Source organism: Eumetopias jubatus, unplaced genomic scaffold (assembly GCF_037043125.1).
Source record: "Eumetopias jubatus isolate StellerSeaLion01/CBP00866 unplaced genomic scaffold, mEumJub1_p1.0 scaffold_6, whole genome shotgun sequence".
Lineage (NCBI taxonomy): Eukaryota > Metazoa > Chordata > Mammalia > Carnivora > Otariidae > Eumetopias > Eumetopias jubatus.
Window position 1 is genome coordinate 51,247,417 of NW_028274812.1, and position 23,722 is coordinate 51,271,138.

Here is a 23,722-nt window from a genome sequence, read left to right on the forward strand (position 1 = left end):
AGCTCCTGTTGGGAAGGATGGGAGATTAGGTGGCGAGGGCCAGCGGTCCCCCCTGCTTCAGGCGCGGATCCCCGCGCCCGGTTGTGGAGTGTCGCGCGCGGGGAGGGGGCGGGCGGGGGGCGGCGGCGGCGGCGGCTCTCGGTGTTGTTCGCTCGCGCGTCGAGCACACGGTGGGTCCGGCGACAGGCGGGCGCCGCAGGCGGCGTTCCCAGTAGCCCGGTGCCTCGGCCGCTGCCCCGAGCGGATTCCACGCCGGAGACTGTCGCTCCTGGAGGCTCTAGGTGGAGTCCCGGGAGCTGAGGGGCACCGGCGGCCGCCACCGAAGCATGAAGACGGGGTAAGGCAAGAGCCTCCCATGATTTCACGGTGAGCGCGAGTCTCTCAGGAATTGCTTTTTGGTGGGGACAGGGTGCTGGGAGAGGAACTCTTTCTCACTGGCCAGAACGGAGAGAGGTGTGTGTGGCGCTCTTGCCCGGCAAAGGTGACGGGGATGGGCGCGCCTCCCCCGCGACGGCCCCCACCCCCATTCGCGGGTTTCCGGAGCTCCGGCCGCCCACCCGCCAGCCCGGCTGGGTGCCGAGGGAGACAGCAGCCGGCCGGCGCGCCTGGGTCTCGGTTGCAGGGACCGCCCGAGGCTGCTGTAGGTGGGGAGACGGCTGGTCTCACCTGGGGTGTCACCGCCTGAGCGCCCCTGCCCTGGCGGCACCCCCTTTCCTCCTCGCTCTGGGGGCGGCTGCAGCACTGGGTGGCAGAGAAGCCCCCGCTTGCGCTACGTGCGGGAGGCTCTGTAAAGCCGGCTAGTGCGTTTGCGTGTTTGCGCCGCGCGTCTTTATATTACAGACATAAAGGTAAAGCGAGTGCGGGGATCCCTTTCTTCCCCGGAAGAGGGGGCGAAGCGGGGAGGTCGCCTCCGATGCCTGGTAATGGGGGAGTGCCTCGGGCAGAGTTAGGGAGCCGCTTACTCAGCTCCGCTGTCGGCAGGACTCGCCCATTGTGCCACCCAGATAATTATTCAACTATGCAGCATCCATTGCACCTTTCCCATTTTTCTTTTCCCCTTGCTACAGCATGCCCCCTAGCTTCGGTACTCTGACGCCTTCTCTTGCATGCACTTGCGGGTGATGAACTGGAGTAATGATGAAAAGAAAGCACATCTGACCTGAACATTCGCAACCTGTCTTATAGCCGATTAATTAACCCCCAGCTAGACTAGATACTTTATATGACTCAGTCTAATCCTGTCCTTTTCTGTATAAGGTGTGCTTTGGATTATAATTTAATTTTTTCTTTGGTGTTAGATTCACGCATTAGTTAAGTCTTATTTCTTGGGCGGTAATTGATTTATTGATTATTCAACCCATCTAATGTTCTTAAATTTAATATGGATGATAGGTAACTTTTATCTTTCTGTTGATAGTACTATCTCATAATTATAAATGTAGTCTGTCTTTGAACTCTCAGTAACAGTTTTTCCCGTATGCTCTAAGTTTCTGTTAGCAAAGTGTTTTTATTTATGGCAAATATTTGAATAAAGCACTTGATATAAAATTTCTCAAGTTTTGAATAAAAAGTTTTGTATTTCGTTATTTTTCGGTAATATTTTATTGCTGACCATAGCCTTCAGTTGAAAGAAAGGAAGCATTTAATATTTAAGGTGGGGTTTCAACTGCCATAATGAGCATTCCCTAATTTCTCTAAATATTTTTCATTCAGTTCTTTGCAATATCATGTATTTAATTACTTGTTGTAGAATTTTTTTTCTCATTTTTTTCTAACTTCTCTCTCCAAGGATGGGCAGGCTCCAGTTTTGCATGATCTACCTGAAAGATGGAATATTTTTTTGAAAACGGAAGAAACAACTGTTGGTTACTTGATTATTATGTTAAGAACTGTTTACCTCTCGTTATTTAAAAATAAATGATTCACTGCCAAAAATAAGTGTTTTTTTTTTTGTAATCCTCCCCTTCTGGCTTTTCTCATTTAAGCTTGTTGTCATAACCCTTTTGATAAAACAGAATTGCCCATAGGCATTGCAGAGGCAGTTGTTTTAAGGTACAGTAATTGTTTTATGGCATTTGGAAGTGGCGCACATACAATATAACTTGATGGTGTAGGATCAGTTGCTTGGTTAGGAAATGACCTTGCAATTTACAAAATGGACACCTCTGTGCCTTGGTTTCCTTATATGTAAATGGAGATAATATCCATTTATGTCACTGAGTAGTATGCATAAATTCAGTAAAGATGTTTTCATAATGCTTTTAAAGAAAATTTAGATATTTTAGCTGATGGGTGATGAAAATATTTCAGGTTAAAATACAAGGAAAAAAATGTTATTAGGATACTCCCTGGCATGTTAGAATGGCTGATTTACATTGAATTTTGCTTTGGAGATATATGGTTATAAATTGAAAAATGTTTCTCATCCATCAAGAGTTTTTAATAATTACAAATTTAACAGGTACTGTAGTTAATACCTATATGTAGATATAACTATAGATATAGTTCACATTGATGAAAAAAGTTACATGACTTGGTAATAAACAAGTAGAATCTTGAATTAAGTTTGTAAAAAAAAAAAAAAAAATTTTTCCAGAAAACGTTAAGACCTTCTTCATTGAAAAATTCACAGATGACATGATCCAAAATGCATAGTTGGGATCATTTATAAGGTATGATAAGTTTTGTTTATTATTCAGGTTTGTAAATAATTGCATACTCAGATATAATGTATTAATATTGTATAATACTACATTTAATTATACATTTTTCTTCATTTTCAGAATAGTTTAAGGTACCCATTTCCAAGTGTTTGGTTTTCATTTTCACAGAGATGGTAATAATAGCTTTTGATTTCCTTATTGGGGTATTATTAGCTCAGTTAATTTTCATAGCAAAAGCTACTATTAAAATATATTATTAGAACTTTTACCAAAGCCATATTTTTGGTTACTTTGTAGGGAAACTTCATATAGATGATGAGTTTGTTCAAATGTCTTTAAAATTACTATTGTATAGTTTCTTTTTTTGAGAATGAATTTGATTACATTTTTAATGTTTTTGCAAATGACCAACTTAAAATTCAGCTGTCATTATCACTTGGGTAAATACAGGTAATTAAAGGTTTTTCTAAGCTCCTTGAGGACAGAAACTAACCTGAATCTTATTGTCATAAATCCAAAATTGCTAGCATAGTGTTTAGCAAATAGTAGGGGCTCATTTTTGTTGTTGTTAGACAAATAAAATGAATGAGTGAAGAATATCCATTGATTTAATGGACTGAATAGAAATTTTTAAAAATAGATTTATCTAATAAATTTTAATTCATGAAACATAGCTTTATTTCAGGAGAAAAGAGAAAATGTTTTGGAGGTTCTTTGAACTTTATTTACCTGTTCAGATGGAATTCCTTTACCCACACATTTTTTGGAAGGTTACTAAATATCTGTGTACTATAATGTAGATTGTCAACCTTTCATTCATAAAATGATTAATTTTCTTACTTCTTATAGGTCACTTCATGAAAATATGCATTAAAGGTTTTTTGTTGTTTTTCCTAAATTAGTAAGTATAGAAATGTTTTGTTTTTTTTTTTTTTTGCTTACTTCAGTTTTCTAGTGAAATATTATTAAAAAGATGTATGTAAATTATATCTTGTGCCAAATGTGCCTGAATACCAAGTTTTAAAAATAAATGACCCCTGAGGTAGAGCTTTTTATAAAGTGAAGAATCTTGTATTTTTAATTTATCACATTCAGTTTATAATTTTGATTCATTTTGTATTACTGGTTCCTAATTTAGCATGAGATATATATTTTAAAATTTGTAAAATGGTTTAGAACTTGGAACTTCCTCAAAAACAATATTCTTGTGGTTAGATTTGCAGGCAGCCCACCAAATTTAACCCTTAATGTACCTAAATTATAAGATTTATAATACTAGAGAATTATATTAGTAATTAGGATAATATTATATTGAAAATACCTACGCTGTATACAACAGTTTTTCTTTCAGAAAATCCATTCAGAATTTTCTTTGAAGTTCTAAGAATGCATTTCTCTTGCGTTAGACATGACAACATTATTAGGAACTTGTTCTCTAATATCCACTGGATATGGAGAGGAGGATCTTCCTAAGTTCAGTGAGCCTTACATTATATGGGGCAAGACGTGAGAGAATGAGAGAAATTGGAAGGAGCTGGGGTCTTCTATGTGACAATTTGACAAGTCATTACTTTTCAGGGTCTTTGGTTTTCTCGATTGTAAAATGAGAAGGTTGAAGTAGATAATCTCTGAGGTTCCTTTCAGTTACAAATAAAATTCAAAAGCATTTCGATGCTCAGTGTAGCCACTTTTTTCTGAGAGTTCATTTTTCCTTTCTAATGTTGCTGCTTATGTACTTCCCCTCAGGGAATTTCTTCTCTCTGGATCTACCTTTGAAACGATTATAGTCTTTTTTCTCACATGCCTATTCTTGGAAACAAGACTTTTTAGGGTTTTTAAAGGAGTTTTTTGTAATGTTTGTTGTCTGCTTTTATTTTTATTCATTTTTATTTTTTAACTCCTAGTACCACCAAGAAACTGAGTTAAGATGATTTGCTTTGTTTTCTTCTTTTGAGTTTTTTACTGACAGCCTTTAAATAAAGTCAAGGTAAATTTTATTTATACCTTGGAGAAAGATCATATCCAGTGACTCTCCAGAGAAATTGTTTTTATAAGGAAAAATATTGGAACTAAGGTTTTGGAATGGGCTTATGAAGGTAAAGTGATGGAATAAGGCTTGGGAATAGGATTGTCACGTACTGTATGGGATATCCTGCATTTTCGCTTGTTAAATCTGGCAGTCTTACACTGGGTGCTCTGGAACTTCGGGCATAGCAGGAGGATGGCTGTGGTGGGGTTGGAGGCAGAGTGTGAGAAAGGGAGTTTATGGATTCCTTGAGAACAGAAACAGTTTTGTTGTTGTTTTGGTGGTTTTGTTTTGCTTCGTTTTTGTGTTTCTAGAACTCGTTCTGTAAGTTAAATGGATATTTGAGATATTTGAGAATAACAAGGTAAGTAATTCTCTTAGGTGGAAAGATCAGGAATCTGTGAGAAAAAGGGTCATGAAACACAGCTGTGTTGGTCATACACATTGTAGTATTTTGTAGATTTTTATTTAATTTCTTATTTGGAGGTTAATAATACTCAAAAAATAATAGGTAACATGTTTTCCTAAGTAGATAAAAAATTACATGCTTGCTATATGTACAAGTCACTGTGTAGCTACCATTGTATTTATTATTTTATTTAATTGGTATCATAGTCCCATTAGAATTTAATGGAAAAAGAGGGTTAACTGAAATAAATAAGTTGTTTATTCTGCTCATCAGAAGCACAGGTTCTCTGGGAACCACTTTCTCTTCCCTTTCCTCAGTAAGTTACTCTGGAGCAACCATTTTAATAACTTGATAACAGTAATTCTGCCTGCTTGCTACCCGTCCCCTCATCTATAATTGGTCAGTCTAGTGGTGGTTACCACTTGTCCTATGCTAAACCAATTATTCATTTAGCACATAATTACTGAAGGCCAGCTGGGTGCTAGAAGTATACAATGGAGAGCAAAACAGAGGTCTCAGTTCTCGGAGTTAACAGTATAGTAAGAGTCAGATACTGAACAAATACACATATCTGTAATTAGAAATTGTAGTGAATGCTATAAAGGAAAAGAACGAGGAACCTAATTTACCTTGGGAGTCAGGGAGGGTTCTTTGAGGAAAAATTAGTGGAAGTTAGCTATGTGAAAAAGAAGAGAATGCAAAAGATACATGTTCAACAATTTTGAGGTGGGAAAGAGCTTGGTAGATTCCACTAAAAACTAAGAAAAGGCCAAAGTAGATAAAACTCAACTATATAGTTAGCAAGAGGGATTATGGCTTAATGTAACAAGGTTGTTAAATGTAAACAGGGGCTAGACCTGTAAGGCCCACAGAAGTCTTGTTTCAACTAGGGTTGTGGATTGTAAGTATATTGGGAAAGCCATGAAGGGTTTTCATCAGGTTAACAACTGGATCAGATCTGTCTTTTAAAAAGATCACTCTGGGAGATCTCAGTCACAATTCTGCCCATTTCTGTAGTTTATAGCAGTTCTATACACCTGCACTAAGCCAGGAGGACACTCAGAGCTTTTCCTGAATTGTAAGTGCCCAGAGGTTTGAATAATTTGTTTTTTGCTCTAGTGATTGAAACTGTAAGATATAAAATCCAGAAACTGTTAATGGTGTTGTTTCCTGTCATGTGAACTAGATAAACAGGGGCATCTGGAAGAAAGAACAAGAGAAGCAGATACAGGGGGCATCTGGGTGGCTCAGTTTGTTAAGCGACTGCCTTCAGCTCAGGTCATGATCCCAGGGTCCTGGGATCGAGCCCCGCATTGGGCTCCCTGCTCGGCGGGAAGCCTGCTTCTCCCTCTCCCACTCCACCTGCTTGTGTTCCTGCTCTCGCTGTCTCTTTCTCTGTCAAATAAATAAATAAAATCTTAAAAAAAAAAAAAGAAGCAGATACACAGTCTTAGCTGTAGTCACCTGTCTTTGTCCATGGTCCTGAGATTGGGTTCCAAGAGACACCCAAGTGTTAATATTATTGCTGCTACTAATTTTTATAATAAGTTGTCCTTTTTTTCCCCCCATAAACTAGTTGGAATTATATTTCTTGTACTTGGCAGCCAACCAACCAAGTCTTGTCATAGATTAATTTGTATAAGGTCACATGGCTAATAAAAATGGTAGAGGTAAAATTTGAACACAGATTTTAAAATCCCATTTTTTTCCTGCTACCCTGTGCCAATAAAGTACCACTTCTTAACCTAATGGTTCTAATGGAATTCTGAGGAGGTGGAGGTTGGGTGCAGTTGACCCCTATTAGGTGATGATGGCAGCAATGCTTTATTTTGGGTATGTTTGACAATGGTATAGCTTTCTGCCATTCTTTCCTCTTGAGTAACAGTTACTCAGGTCTACTCTAATAAGTTAATGTTTCTATACTGATGAACTCATTTGAAAAGAAAAAGAAAAAGCTTGCATGTCAGGGCATAGATTAACTTATTTGATTTCTCTACCAAAAATATGAAGTCTGTTATTTTTTACATTATGCTACAAAAGTAAGCTTTTTTGTTTTCCACTCTTTAATAAGACTCTGTTATCTTATATGTGTTGTATATTTTTTTGGGCAGGGATTAGTTTTGTAACATACATGTGCTAGAAATGATGTTAGAAAATTGTGGAAAGGTTAAAAAGGAACAAGAGAAGCATTTATATTTTAGTTGAGGATGAAGACTAGCACTTATTTATTCTAAAACTAAAATAAAAGCTTTGTGATACATCATAATACATGGCTAGAAATTTACCAATTTTGTTGATATTTTCAAAGAATCGTTTGGTTTCATTTGTTTCCTCTTGATTTCCTGTTTTCAATTTGGTTGATTTCTTTGCTGCTTCTGCTTGCTTTTTCTATAGTTTCTTAAGATGGAACCTGAGATTATTGATTTTAGATCTTTCTTCTTTCCTACTGTATGCATTCAGTGCTATTAATTTCCTTCTAAACACTACTTTTGATGGATTCCACACATTTTGATAAGTGGTATTTTCATTTTCACTTACTTCAAAATGTTTTAAAATTTCTCTTGAGACTTCTTTGACCCATGTGTTACTTAGAAGTGTGGTGTTTAATCTCCAGATATTTTAGGATTTTCTAATTTATCTTTCTGCTGTTGCTTTCTATTTTAGTTCCATTGTGGTCTGAGAGCATACATTGTATGATGTCTATTCTTTTACATTTTGGAAGGTGTGGGGCGCCTGGGTGGCTCAGATGGGTAAGTGTCTGCCTTCAGCTCAGGTCATGATCCCAGGGTCCTGAGATTGAACCCCGCATCAGTTGAGCTCCCTGTTCAGTGGGGAGCCTGCTTCTCCTTCTCCCTCTGCCATTCCCTCCAACTTGTGCTCTCTGGCTCTATCTCTCTGTCAAATAAATAAATAAAATCTTTAAAAAAAATTTTTTTTGGAAGGTGTGTTTTAGGGCCCAGAATGTTGTCTCTGGGTGAAAGGTCCATATGAACTTGAGAAGAATGTGGTTTCTGCTGTTGTTGGGTGAAGTACTATATAAATGTCAATTAGATCCAGTTGATTGATGATGTTGTTCAGTTTAACCCTATCCTTACTAATTTTCTGCCTGTTGGATCTGTCAGTTACTTATAGAGGGGTGTTGAAGTCTCCGTAATAGTGAATTCATCCATTTCTCCTTGTAGTTCTATCAGATTTCGCCTCACATATTTTGGTGCTCTGTTGTTAGGTGTATATACATTAAGGATTGTTATGAAATTGTCTTTTAATTGGTGTATTTGAACCATTTACATTTAAAGTGGTTATTGATATAGTTGGATTAATGTCAGTCATATTTGTAACTTTTCTATTCATTAAGTTCTTTGTTTCTTTTTTTTTCCTCTTTTTCAGCCTTCTCTGGCTTTAATTGTGCATTTTATATGGTTCCATTTTCTCCCCTCTCTTAGAGTTCCAATTATACTTGTTTTTAAAATATTTGTTAGTGGTTGTCCTAGAGGTTGCCTGCTTAACATAAATAACGCAATGCCGCTTCACAGATATTGCAGGTTTCTTATAATGGAGAATTCCCAGTTTCTCTCTCCCATCCCTTAGAACATTGCTGCCATTCATTTCGCTTATCCATATGCTATAATCACCCGGAACTTGGTGGCTATTATCACTTTGAACAAACAATTATCTTTTAGATTCAGGAATTAAAAAAAATATGTTATCTTCCCTTCATTTCTTCATTCAGTGTAGCTCTTTCTTTATGTAGATTGGAGAGTTTCTAACCTATGTCATTTTGCTTTTCTCTAGAGAACTTTTTTCTTGCAAGGCAGGTCTACTGGTGACAAATTCAGTTTTTATTTGGCTGAGAAAGTATTTCTTTTCATTTTTGAAGGATAATTTCTCTAATGACAAATTCTAGGTTGGTGGTTTTTTCTTTCAACACTTGAAATATTTCACTCAACCCTCTTATTTGCATGGTTATGGACGAGAAGTCCAACAGAATTCTTATCATTGTTCCTCTATAGGTAAAGTGTTTTGTTTTGTTTTTTCCTGATTTCTTTCAATGTTTTCCTCTTTGTTTTTAGTTTTCTGCAGTTTGAGTGTTATATGCTTAGGTATGGATATTTTGGTATTTGTCTTTCCTTGATATTTTCTGAGCTTCATGGATTTATGGTTTGGCTTCTGTCATTAATTTTGGAAAATTGTCAGGCATTATTCAAACATTTCTTCTACTCTTTTCTTCTGGTATTATGTATACGTTACACCTTCTTTTAATGGTCCCACAGTTCTTGGATATTCTGTTTTTTTGTTTTTTGTTTTTTTTCGTTCTCTTTTCTCTTTGCATTTTAGTTTAGGAAGTTTCTATTGATACTTCTTTGAGCTCATTGATTCTTTCCTCAGCTGTGTCCAGCTTAGATGATCCTATCAAAGACCTTCTTCATTTTTGGTACAGTTTTTTTTTTTCTAATGTTTCTTTTTGATTGGTTCATAGAGTTTTCATCTTTCTGTTTATATTTCACCTGTTTTTGCATGTTGTCCACTTTTTCCATTAGAGCCCTTAGCATTGGTAATCATAGTTATTGTAAATTCCCAGTCTAATCATTTCAAAATCTGCTTTATCCAAATTTGGTTCTGATGCTTGCTTTGTCATTTCTTTTTTTTTTTTAAAGATTTTATTTATTTATTTGAGAGAGAGAATGAGAGAGAGAGAGAGCACATGAGGGAGGGTCAGAGGGAGAAGCAGACTCCCTGCTGAGCAGGGAGCCCGATGCGGGACTTGATCCTGGAACTCCAGGATCATGACCTGAGCCGAAGGCAGTCGCTTAACTAACTGAGCCACCCAGGCACCCTGTTTTGTCATTTCTCAGTATGCTTTTGTTTCCTTTTAGCATGCCTTATAAATTTTTGTTGAGAGCCAGACATGATATGTAGGATAATAATAGAAACTGAAGGAGGTAGGTCTTTTGCATGAGGTTTTATATTTCTCTAACTAGGAATTAGGTTGTGTTGACTGTTTGCTGTAGCTGTAGGTGCCAGAGGTTTCAGTTTCCTATAGTGTTGTTTTTGTTTCCCTTTTTATCTTCTGGTTTCCCTAGAAATACCTTCTTAAATATTAGTCTGAGCCTTATAGTTTTTTTTTTGTTTTTTTTTTTTTAGCTATAATCCTGTTACTATATAGGAGCCCTGTTGATACGGTGGTAAGGTGTGGGAAGTAAAGAAATAGTCTATGATCCTATGTGAGTTTTTTTAAGATTTTATTTTTAAGTAATCTCTACACCCAACGTGGGGCTCAAATTTACAGCCCCAAGTTCAAGAGTCACATACTCTTTGGACCGAGCCAGCCAGGCAACCCTATAATTCTATGTTTAGATATCAATCTCTTACTTAGCCTGTGCCCCGGGACCTCCACAAGTGCTTCTCAGCTTCTCTTCCCCCCCACTATGGGTATGTCAGTAAGGCAAAAGGGGGCAGGAATTGGGTAGTTTTCATTTCTCCAAGTTGGATGAGGCTCTGATGAAGTCTTTTCCTTTGCTAGATAGGCTTTTCTTGTGGAGAATTCTATGGACTTGTTTCAAAATGTTACTTTTTCCTTACTCCAGCCAAGGAGAAGGAGATTTTTCTTTGATTCTCACTGTGAGAAACTTGTGGGGCGTAAAACCTTGGAAAGTGTTATCAGCCTCCTCAGACTAGATCCCCAGGAGTTTTAAACTCTCAAACTAGTCCACAGTCAGCCCCCAGCAACTTGTTCAAGTTACCATTTAAGTGTTTACATCAATTCCTGACTTCTGTGCCTTCTACTTTGGTTAGCTTATCTATATTCTCTGTTTTTAACATTCTTTCTAGTTTCTTGGATGAGTGTCCTCTGGCCTCAGTATCTCAAGGATCTAGGAAAAGTCCATTATTTTTCAGGTTTTTCAACTTTTATTTTGTTGAGAGAGAAGAGTGATGACTTCCAAGTTTTTTACATGTTGGAGTGGAACCTGGAAGTAATCCTATATTTAAAAAAAAATGTGTAGTATTCCACTGTACGGATATACCAAAATTTATTTCATTTGTTCCCCACTGTTAGATGTTTAGGTTGCTTCCTTTCTTTTATATGGCAAGCCATGCTCTAATAAACTCTCCTTGAATAAACTGCAATTTTGATTTTAATGGCTATTTCTCAGTTATATATATCTCCTGTAATTACCCAGAGATTAGGGAATTGGCATACTTAAACCAGAAGACTGGATTTAATTCTTAGTACTTTCACTTATTAGGTAATCTTGGACCATTTTACTTCTGATCAGTTTCCTCATTTGTAAAATGTGAATGATAACCACCACCTGGAAGAGCTGTTGTAGGATTAAAGATACATTAGAAGGTATTTGTAAACTGTGAAACACTATGTAAAAGTTAGGTAACTTAGGTATATTATGATATAAACTCTGAGGCTTAATAATAATCAAGCACCTTGGTAATTAACTAGCTTGAGACCAGGCTGCCTAGGACAGTGTTTTGAAAGTAAATATTATGATTTATTGATAATTCTGAGAAAGGGGGCACAGTTGATCCTGAGGGAGATAGCTAAGTAACAAGTACACCTCAAAAACTTGATAGACTAATATGTTGCTGGGAGTTGATATGAAATATTGTTTAACATATGATACAATACATTAGGTTTTATGAAGATAACTAAGAAAAATAAGGAAAGCTGTTTTTATATAGTTCTGCAACTGGGCAGGCATTCAGTATATTTCTGAAACACTTGATAAGGCTATTAATCAGATAGAATTCAGATATTTCACTTATTTCAATATTATTCTCCAAATAATATTGTAATTTTTAAGGTAGCATAGTTTTTAGTGACTTGACACTCAGAAGCGTGATCCGTGGACCAGTAGCAGCTTGTTAGAAATGCAGAATATTAGGCCTACTCCATATCTGCTAAATCAGAAAGTACTGAGTCAGTTTAACAAGATCCCTGGGTAACTGGTATATACTTTAATGTTTCAGAATCTCTGACTTACTATGCATAAATCTTGCAAGAGAGAAAGACTGTTGTCAAGGTTTTTAACTATATAGTATCTCTGAATAGCTTACGGCTTAAAGAGAGAAGTGCATCCTGGGTTAAGTGTAACTTTACCAGTATTGACAAAATGGTGCTAAACAGAAAGATGCACTAATCTATTTTTAAATTCTTAGACACTTGGGGCACCTGGGTGGCTCAGTTGGTTATGTATCTGCCTTCAGTTCAGGTCAGGATCTCAGGGTCATGAGATCACCCTGCAGGGGGCTCCCTGCTCAGTGGGGAGTCTACTTCTCTCTCTCCCTCTCCCTCTGCCCCCTCTCCCCCCCACCATGTTCTCTCTCTCTCTCTCTCAAATGAATAAATCTTTAAAAAAAAAATAAAATCTTATACACTTAACAAAGATGAGGATAGGCTATTGCAAATCTAATGATCTATAGGTCAATATTGAAATTAAAAAAAAGAAAATTTGGTTGATTTTTAAACTTGTAAAATGTGGTAATGGTTCCTTTATCTGACTTCCCTGAGAATTGAGAGATTCCACTTAAATGTCTTTTCTAAAAATTATATCTTCTCCCTTTAAAAGTAAAATTTGTTTTTAATTTTTATGGGAACAGTTCTGAAAGTATTATACAGTTCTCTATTTCCTTAAAAAAAAGTATATGGAATGTAATATAATTTTTTCTTAGTGATAAAGATTCCTTGTCATCTACTGAAGCCTTATATGTATAGATGCTCTGGGTTAAACTGGTTAATTGACTCATTCATGAAAACCTATTGTTATTCTAGTTTATTGTAATACAAAGATGTTGGTTATTAGAGGATATAGGATTATTTATCCATATAATAAGTTATCCTACATTGCTGGCCTACATTATTGTGTTTGACACTTTGAACTTCCTTTTTTTAAAAAAAGATTTTACTTATTTGAGGGAGAGAGGAAGAGAATGAATGGGGGGGTGGCAGAGGGAGAGGGAGAAGCAGACTCCCCTCTGAGCACGGAGTTCCACATGGGGCTCAATCCAGGACCCTGGGATCATGGCCTGAGCTGAAGTCAGACGCTTAACTGACTGAACCACCCGGATGCTCCTGAACTTTCTTAATGTTTCTCTGTCATTGTTACATGCCTGCTTCTAATAGCTTCCCTGTCTAAATTGTCACTTCTGATCTACTGCATTCCAGGAAACCAAATGAGATTATATATCTTTGGAGGGTCTTGGCCTCTCTGTTAATTAATTAATTAATTAATACTTATTGAGCAACTGTTAGGTGCCAGATTCTGCTAAGTGCTGAGTATTCAGGGGGGAACAAAACAAAATCCTTGCTCATGTGGGGCGTACATTCTAGTGGGGGAGATAGGCAATAAACAAATACCAATGTGGTATAATGATAGGTGGCAATAAGTGCTATGAGGAAAAATAAAGCAGGGCATAGATATAGAAAGTGATAGGAGGAGCCACTACTTTCAGTGAGGGGAGCAGAGACCTGAATGAAGTAAAGTGAGATGTAATAGTTTTTAAAAGAAGAGTACAAAAATTTAGTGCATAGACAGGGCCTTCCTCTTTGCCTAGAATCCTCAGGTGTTTACTTAAGGTACACATTTTAAGTATTTCTGCAGTTTTGATTTTGTTGTGTAACATGGGAACCAAAAGTATGGTTACCATCACCATCTAAAAATTTTTATGCTAACTTCTGGGATGAAAGGCAGGCTGAAAGATGAAGTTTAGATGATAAAATGTTGGAACTTTTAGAACTTTAAAAGGTTTAAAAGAACCATTATAATACAGTAATCTAAATTAGAATTGCTGTAGAGAATGTAGGACATAGATTGATTTAAAATAACACTAAGAAATGTGTGCTGTAAGCAGTCGCCTGGAGAAACAGAATGGCTTCCCATTTGGCTGTACTACTCCTGACTTCATAGTGACACCAGTAATAACAGTACCATTTTTTTGAGCCCTTATTATATGCTAGGCACTGTGATAGACATACGTGATAATATAATCCTCAACCTGTGAAAGGTGGAGTTCTAATTTTTATGAGGTACAAATTAAGCTTTGAGCATAGGCTGCTGCAGAATCCTTCAGTACTAGCCAAAATTGAATTGCCCATTCTCATAATGCTTATACCTGACTTAAGCTTTCTCTAGATGTAGGGGGAAAATGGAATTATTTTGATTTATTTGTTAGGTAGCAAAACTGGAGGTATGTGTTGGAGATTGGTTCCAGAGTTCAAGCCATGCGCAGAGTAAAATATTGTACCAAATTAGTGTACCATCAAAGGAATTAAGTGAAAATGACTATATCATATTCCTTTGATGAGCCTGCAGTTATTTTTGCCAGTAATTCACACACAATCAAAAGATTAGCGAATTGATTAATAAGGAATCCAGTACTTTGCTTTAATTTACAGGTGATCTCAAATTCTAAGTGATTTGGTGCTATTACCAGAAATAGAGAAGTCCAAACTATGAGTACATTTTCTTTTTGGGGAGTCATGGAAAATGAATTTGAATTTGGATGTGTTGAATTTGGGTTAATGAGACATTTTTGTGTTGTTGTCTGGCAGACTGATAGCACAGGATTAAATATTTATAGGGATGTTGGGGTTGTTTGTGTAAGTAATTTTGAGGTGGTAGTTCAAGATTTGAAAATAGATGGGTTTATGAAGAAGAGAGTGTAGAAGGAATGGGGTGTAACAAAACTGTTGACTCCTGACTTAGTATTTACAAGTTAAGAATTAAAAGGAGAACCAGAAAAGGGATGCTGAAGGTGTGGTCAGAAAGGATATAATATGCTGCATTCTGATATGGCTGTGCTTTTGGGACCAGGAGGTAAGGTCTTGTGGTCTGGGGCTCTTTTTCTTTGAAGAGGCATCTGAAATGCTAGTGAGGTAGGAGGGGAAACAAAGCCAAAAGGTTGTTGATGGTTTTGAAAATAGAGGAGAGTGAAAGGATTACAAAGACTGTGTAAGGACAAAAATTTTATGATGAGAAATTGAAGGGGTAGGATAGAATATTTAAATCAGGAAGGAACATTTCAGAAATGGAGATCTTTGAGGTAGAACTGTATAAGAATGTGTACATAGACACTTCATATAGTTAGTAGAAGGGGAGGTGCTAACTCCTCAGTGCTCAGGTCTGGAAGTATTGACAGTGGAGCCCTCAAGAGAAGTGTGGTACACTTTGAAAAGCCTTGCTCTAATCTACATACTTCTGACACTTGGTTTGGGGTTGGCAAGCACTACATGCCATGTCATCTGAAGTGGAGATCTTGGAGGGGGGAAAGGAGTCATGGACTACTAGTGAGTGCTCGATTATAAGTGCATTCTCCTTGCTTGCAAAAATAAATCTTTTTCATTGTGATAAAGGCAGCCAACATCCATGTACCTATATCTTAGTCGATCAGTGTTAATATCATAAAAATCCTTATTTTCGTTGTCAGTCTAGTCATGGAAGTAAATGGAATAAAGCACGTCTCTACCGATTTGTCTATAAAGGTCTTGGTTTCATTCATTAGCATTAAAAAAGAAAATGTAAATTTCTTTTGTTGTAATGTTATACTAAATACAGAAAGATGACATTAATGACCTGCCATCAGTTGAACATGAATTTTAATCTATATTACTTGTGGTGGGGATGGATTTATGATTCCCCAACTAATTTTAAATTCATTAAATTCACTCATTAAAAGTCTTACTGTTATGTGAGCGGTCATGTTAGGGGCAGAAACTGCTGGTTAAAACAGTATTTACTGTAATATCCTCGTGGAGTCTTTTGTAGGGTAAAATGAGGTGATTGTTGTAAAAGGGCTTTTGAAGCAAGTCTATATTAATATAGAGTGTTACTAACGTCATAGGCCCACGGGACTAGGACTGTAGATAAGGCCGTCATTGACATTTTTATGAAATATGTAGTGGGGTATTTAAATGTTTCTAATTTAATAAATGACTAGACTAAATACTAAGTTATTTGTTTTGGTACCCATTAATTTATTTTTAACTTTAAAGTAACTCCCTGTATCAGTCATATTGAAGTTAAAGAAAGATGGTGATAACTTATTGAAAATGAAGTCACCTATTTTACTTAATATTTTTGTTTCTATTTGAATCTGGTTTTATTTGCAGCTGCATCCCCAAATAATGGTAGATTTATCTATAGTTAATTCTATTTGAGGATGACAGTAAAACATATAAATTCTTCAAGTTAAATATAGATGTATCTCACTTCAAGAAAATTTAATATGAACTCACTAATGGAGTGAGTGTAAATAAAAACAAGGAAAATAGGTCCAAGGACTAAGTCCTGCCTGAAGTACTCTAAGATTTAGACGTACAGAAGACGAGAAGGTGGTAGAGGCAAGCCAGGACCTTGAGGTCTCCTGAAAGCAGGATTTAAAAAGCGTTTTCAAGGAGTGAACACCTGTGTCAGATGTAGTTTAGAGGTTGAGTGAGAAGAGGCCTGAGAATTAGAGCAGATAACTGATAGTGGTGAGATGGTTTGGTACAATACTGGGAATGAAAGTCTGCATGGGACAGATTTAAGTAAGAAAGAGGAGAGAATCCAAGAACTCATTCAAGGAATATTCCCATAAAAGAGTGCAGAGAAATGGGAGAGGGGTTAAAATTGCTCGAGGGAGAAGTGAGCCCAAGAGAGGTATGTTTTTGTTTTTGATCTTTTTTTAAGAAGGATGAAATTATAGCATGTCTCTATGCTGATGGCAGTGATCCAGTAGAGGGAAAAACAGTGATGCAGAAGGAGTGGTTAATTAATCCCTACTGCTTAAATAGGATTTGGGAACTGGTCTGGAACTTGGCCACCGTGTGAAGTGGATTCTGTGGAAAAATACTTGACTTTGACATAGGCAAATTACAAATTTCTAGTAATCCAACTCATCTTCTATTTTATAGTTGTGCATTATTTTTAGTGATGGGATGGGAATTATTAAAGTTGTACACTTAAACCAGTTTTCCATAGTGATTATACTGTATTTACTTTCAAATCAATAGGACTGTTGTATGTGGACAGAGGATAGCCAAGCTCACCGATCTACCTGAACCTTTCTGAATTTGCACTGTTAATCTGTTAGTCTTTAAGATTTTTTGCTTGCATATTTCCAGAAAAATTTTTGAAAAACCATTCTCTTGCACATCGAAGTTGATATCTAATATTACTATTGTAAGTTTAAATCATCTATTTTTTGTTTATAGGTAATAGAAAATAAGCATTTTATAGCGTGATATGAGTATTGACTATATTGCAATAGTTAATGAATGCTATTTGATGAAATGGATTTTTGATAGCTTTATTGAAATATCATTGACATACAATAACACAATTGGATAAATTTTGACTTATGGATGCTTTCTTGAAACCATCATCACAAGATAATGAATCCCCCCAAATTTCCTAGTCTTTCTTTATATTTTCTGCATCCTACCTTTCCCTACACCTTCCACCAACCTCACCAACCTCACCAGTCCCAACTCCCACCCTAGGCAACCGCTAATCTACTTTCTTTTACTATAGGTCAGCTTGCATTTTCTAGAACTTTATATGAGTGGAATCATATAGTATATACTCTTTTGTTTGGCTCCTTTCACTCAACATAATGATTTTAAAATTCACCCAAGTTGTTTCATCCATAATTAGTTCATTTTATTACTGAATGGTATTTTATTGTATGAACACTATTCCAGTGGATACAGTTTGTTATTCATTCATCTGCTGATGGACATTTGGGTTGTTTTCAGGTTTTGGCTATTACAAATACAGCTGCTGTGACCATTCATGTAAAAGTCATTGTTTGGACATATGCTTTCATTTCTCCTGAGTTAAATATGTAGAAGTGGAATGGCTGGGTCGCATAGTAGGCATTTTTTATCTTTATAAGAACGTCCCAAGGTGTTTTTCAAAGTGATTGTGCCATCTTACATTTTTTTAAAAGATTTTATTTTTGTATTTGAGAGAAAGAGCAAGCAAGCATGAATCAGGGAGCGGGGCAGAGGCACAGGAAGAAGCAGACTCTGCTGATTGCAGAACCCAGTGCAGGCAGATCCCAGGACCCTGAGATCATGACCTGAGCCAAAGTCAGAGGCTTAACCAACTGAGCCACCCAGGCGCCCCAGCTGTGCCATTTTATATTTCTACAAGAAACTTATGAGTTCATTTGCTCTACATTCTTACCATTCTGATTTTAGCCATTTTAATATGTTTGTAGTGGTATCTCATTATGGCTTAAATTTGCATTTCCCTAATGACTAATGATCTTGATCATCTTTTCATACGCCATTTGTATATTTTCTTTTGTAAAGTGTTCAAATCTTTGGTTATATATTTATTGGGTTATTTGTTTTCTAATTGAATTTGCAGAATTTTTTATTCTGGATGCATGTGATTTGCAAGTATTTTCTCTTAACCTGTAGATTTTTCATTCTCTTAACAGTATCTTTCAAAGAGCAGAAGTTCTTAATTTTGATGGATTCTAGTTTACTGGTGTTTCATTTTATAGATTGTACTTTTGGTATACTTAGGAAATCTTTACCTAACCCAAGGTCACAAAGATTTTGGTTTTTTTGTAAGAAGTTATATTACTTTATATTCTACATTTAGGTCTATGACCCATTTGTACATGGTGTGAGGTAAAGATCAAAGTTTTTTTTTATGTGAAAAATTAATTGACCATATATATGTGGGATTATTTTTATAATAAGTATTGAATTCCAGTAGTATAAATCTGTCACTATTATTTTACTTTTTCAATGGGCTATCTAAGTTATTTATTTCTTCTTGAGTGAGCTTTAGTTGTGTCTTTCAAGGAATTTGTTCATTTCACTTGAAGATGTTGAATTTATTAGGATAAGTTGTTTATAATATTCCCTAACTATTCTTTTTTAAAAATATTTATTTATTTAAGTGATCTCAATTTACACCCAATGTGGGGCTTGAGCTCATGACCCTGATGAGATCAAGAGTTGCATGTTCTTCCGACTGAGCCAGTCAGACGCCCTCCCTAACTATTCTTTAATATCTATAGAATTTATAGATAGGAGTGTGTTATCACACTACGCATTCTGGATATTGGCAATTTGTATCTTTTTTTTCTTCCCTGATCAGTCTGGTTAATGGTTTATCAGTTTTACTGATGTTCTCAAAGAACCAGCTTGTGGTTTCATATTTTTTTTTCTTCCATTATTTTTCTGCCTTCTGCTCAGATCATGATCCTGGGGTCCTGGGATGGAGCCCCACCTCAGGCTCCCTCTCTCTCTCTGCCCCTCCCACCCACTTGTGCTCTTTCTCTCGCACTCTCTCTCAAATAAATGGTGTTTTTGAACTTCTATATTCTTATTTTCTGTCTACTTGTTCTATCAATTATTGAAAGAGATGCTGAAATTTCTGATTAACAGTGGTGTACTTTATTTTTCCTTGAAGTTCTATCTTTGCTGTACTTTAAAGCTATTTTTATTATTTTTTTAAAGATTTTATTTATTTGAGAGCGAGAGGGCAGGGGGAGGAGCAGAGGGAGAGAGATAAGCAGACTCCACACTGAATGCAGAACTCGGCCTGATCCCGTCATCCTGAGACCATGAGGGGTGCCAAAACTGAGTCGGATGCTCAACCGACTGAGCCACCAGGTGCCCCCAAAGCTATTTATTCTAAGTTGCATAAACATTTTAGATTTTTGTGTCTTTTTGATGAATTGATTATTATTATGAATGATCTCTAGCTCTAGTAATATTCTTTGACTTTTTGTCTGATATTAATAGTCGCTCCAACTTTTTATTCATTAGCATTAGCATGATATGTCATCTTCCATTCTTTTACTTTTAACCTATTTCTGTTTTCATATTTAAAGCAGATTTCTTGTAGGCAGCATATGGATGGGCCTTGCTTTTTTTTAATCCAGTCTGACAATCTCTACCTTTTTATTGGCATGTTCAGATCATTTATGGTTAACATGATTATTGATATGATAGAGTTTAAATCTGTCATGATATTTTGCTGTTTGTTTTCTTGCTGTCCTGACTGTTCATCAATCCTATTTATCTCCTTGTTTGTCTTTTTTTAGATTGAGTAGTGTGGTTTTTTTTTTTTTTTTAACTGATTCCTTACTGATTGTATTTGGTCTCCTTTGTTGGCTTAATAGTTATAACTCCTTGTGATATTTTAGTGTTTGTTTTATAGTTAATAGTATACATTTTTAACTTAACCATAGTTTATTGTCAGGTGGAATGGTGAGTTTTTCACAAATTAATTTATCCAGCTTTCAGATTAACATTGTCATTTTGGGCTCATATTCCTTTAAATTTTGAAGTCATATCCACCTGATTCAAATCCTAGCCATGCTACTTACTCACTGTAGGATTACTTACACTTTCTATGCCTTAATCTTCTCATCTATAAAGTAGAGTTCAACTCTTTCATACTCTTTTGTGAGATAGAAAGCATTTAGAATAGCATCTAACATGCAGCACTATAATTGGTAGCTACTTTTATTAAAAATGATGTTGATCAAAATGTCTTATGAATTTTAGTTATCTTATTCTACTTCTCAACCTCCCTACTTAAGATACTTATGACTTCTTTAGGTTAGTCACTGGTCTGCTATTCTTCTTTTTCCAATTTGAATCAATCCTGCCAAGTTAATCTTTCTCCAGTGTAACATCAATCATATCATGTCATTTCTCTGTTCAAACTATTTCTACCTAATTACTTACTTTCTCCAGGATTAAGGACAAACTCTTCATCCTGACAAGCAACATAGCCTATTGTATCTATCCTTCAACTTTCTTTAATTACTCTTTTAATTTTACTTGATATAGTTCAAACTGCAATTCTCTTTCTTCCTCCAATATGTACTGTACAGGTGACTCTTGAACAACATAGGTTTGAACTGCACAGGTCCACTTATATATGTATTTTTTACAGTACAGTACTGTAAATATATTTTCTCTTTTTTTACTATATAAATAATAAATTTTTTTTTTTAGGATTTTGTTTATTTGACAGAGAGAGACACAGTGAGAAAGGGAACACAAACCCGGGGGTGGGAGAGGGAGAAGCAGGCCTCCTGCTGAGCAGGGAGCCTGATGCAGAGCTCGATCCCAGGACCCCGGGATCATGACCTGAGCCGAAGGCAGACGCTTAACGACTGAGCCACCCAGGTGCCCCTAAATAATAAAATTTGATCATATGGTACTGACTTAGACCTTACTGAGTAGTTATTTAATATGAGTATATATGTTGTATTACCTTTCTAAAATTAGAGAAATTCTAAATTCTGAAACACATTAATTCCCAAGGGTTTCAAAAAAAGGGTTTGTGGATCTAGAGTCATTTACACTAAATAACGTCTCTTTTCCCACTACAAGATTATAAGCTGTGTGAGGGCAGAAATTGAGACTTATTGCTCATCTCTTTGTCTCTCAGTTTAATGGTTTACAGGTAATAGTTTGAAAAAATATTATTGAATTGACCTTAAGTTTCTATCTACCCTAAAAATGTGGGAGACGTGGGAATTGCCAGATCATCTCAGATCCTAGTAAGGGAGATAAGACATATGTTGGCTCATGATGAGGTACCATAATGTAAGTGACATACAAATAGTATACGGACTGAAATAATCTGTGGAAGTTCCACCAAAGAGGTGACATTTAGCTATAACAGTGACTATCATTTGTATAACACCTACTGTATTAGGCTCTTAATGTGTATTATTATTATTATTATTATTTTACTTGAAGTAGAGTTGACACACCATGTTACATTAGTTTCTGGTGAGCAACATAGCAATTCAGCAACTCTGTATGTTATGCTTACCACAAGTGTAGCTACCATCTGTCACCATACAATGTTATTACAATGTCATGGACTATATTCCCTAATCCCATGATTTATTCATCCAAAACTGGAAGCCTGTAAATCCCACAAAAATCTTGTGGTAAAACAGATGCTCAGAGATGTTAAATAGCTCTCAATCTTAAGTAGTTTAAGATTGGGTTCATTCGTTGAAGAGAGAATGGCATGAACAAAAATCTGTAAATGAATAGGCACAATATATAGAGAGAATTAGTCTCTTTAAGAGTATATCTACATAATACTGTAGTCAATCTGAAATATAGTTATTTGTTGAATAAGATGTTAACTGTTCTCTAGTTGCTGGGATTTGAGATGATTTTTATTTTTATGTATATGAATATTTCCCAAATTTCCTTCAAGAAACATATTGATGTAACCAGCAGCAGTAAATGTTATTTCACAAAATTAAAAGGTTGGTTGTTTCTGAATATATTTGGAACACTTCGTTCACTGCTAACTACTGTTTGATACAATTTTTTTAAATTAGTGACCTACTTAAATTTAGTTCACTATTTTAATTTGCATGCCATACAGACATGTTATTCCCCTTTAAAATAACTGACCTTAGAAATTCCCTCTTTTCAACTGCCTGAAAAACAACCATTATTTAAAAATCTATTTCAACACAGTTACTGCTTTAATGCCAGAAACAGTGTAATCTTGTCTTTGGAACTACACTGTGCTGTGTTTGGGAATTAGTATATAAATTTCATTTCTGTGTGTTTCAACAAGTATTTAACCTGGCAAATACTCTTATAGTGAAATAGGAAAAGTGAAAAGCCTATTGTGAAGTCACAAAGTCACACTAGCAGTGTTATGATTACCCTGTGTTTCGAAGTAGCAAAATGGTTATCCTAGATACTCTAGGCACATAGGAACTAGGTTTTATTTGTCAGACAATTAATAATTTAGGTGATGGTGACAGGTACTTATTTTCAGGTAATAAATTTTATTTTCATGTTCAGTATTGACCCTGGAGACCTTTTCATTTTAATTCCCTGTGGTGAATTTAGTTTTGTCCCTTCTTCTTTCACTATCTGCTATTGGAGAATAAACCAATATGGTGCCATACAGAAAGTAAACATTGCTTATTTTTTAAATACTTACTGAATACTTGCTTTGTAGCAAGCAATATGCTAAGTATTGGGACAGTAATTAATGAAACATAGATTCTACTCTCAGGGCATTTATAGTCTCGTAGGAAAGATATAACAAATAAGTAAATATATATTTATAAGTTGAAAACATGCTATGAAGGAAATAAATAGGACACTATAATAGGATAACAAGGGGATCTATTTAAGAGGAATTAGGAAAGGCCTTTCTGAGCCTTGAGAAATGAAAAGGAGCCAGAAATGCTAGGGGGAAACAGTGCATACAACGGCCCTACAGTGGAAAAGAGTGGTGTGCCAGGAAAGAGTGTGTTATAGGATCACTAGGATCTTGTAATCAATTTCCAGACAACATAGGATGATACAGTGGGAAAAAACATTGAACTATATAATACCTGATTTCCAGTTTTGATTCAGCTGTGTATAAGTAAGAGTATTTTGGGCTAGTTACTAGCTTCCTAAACTTCAATTTCCCTTCGTGTAAAGTAGGAATACCCTATCTCTCCCTTAAGGACTTTTTGTAAGGACTTATTTTAATGATTAAATACATAAAAACATACACATCTACATGTATATAGCATTTATCAAAGTTCCTGGCACAAAGTAAGAGTTTTATTTTCCAAAAGACCTTAACATAATACACAATATGTAGGTCTGTGTAG

At 36.0% G+C, this 23,722-nt stretch overlaps 1 protein-coding gene across 3 annotated transcripts in view; it reads left to right on the top strand.

The window, feature by feature from the left end:
- Window positions 1-164: 164 nt before the first annotated feature.
- WASF1 (WASP family member 1) overlaps window positions 165-23,722 on the top strand; it is a 65,549-nt gene continuing 41,991 nt past the window's right edge. For 2 of the 3 annotated variants that reach the window (XM_028104174.2, XM_088024264.1), the window contains exon 1: window positions 165-366. The gene's annotated coding sequence lies outside the window, so the exon portion shown is untranslated. Of the gene's footprint in view, window positions 367-3,508; window positions 3,565-23,722 lie in introns of those variants that run through there. The other variant, XM_088024263.1, reaches the window with a different exon arrangement.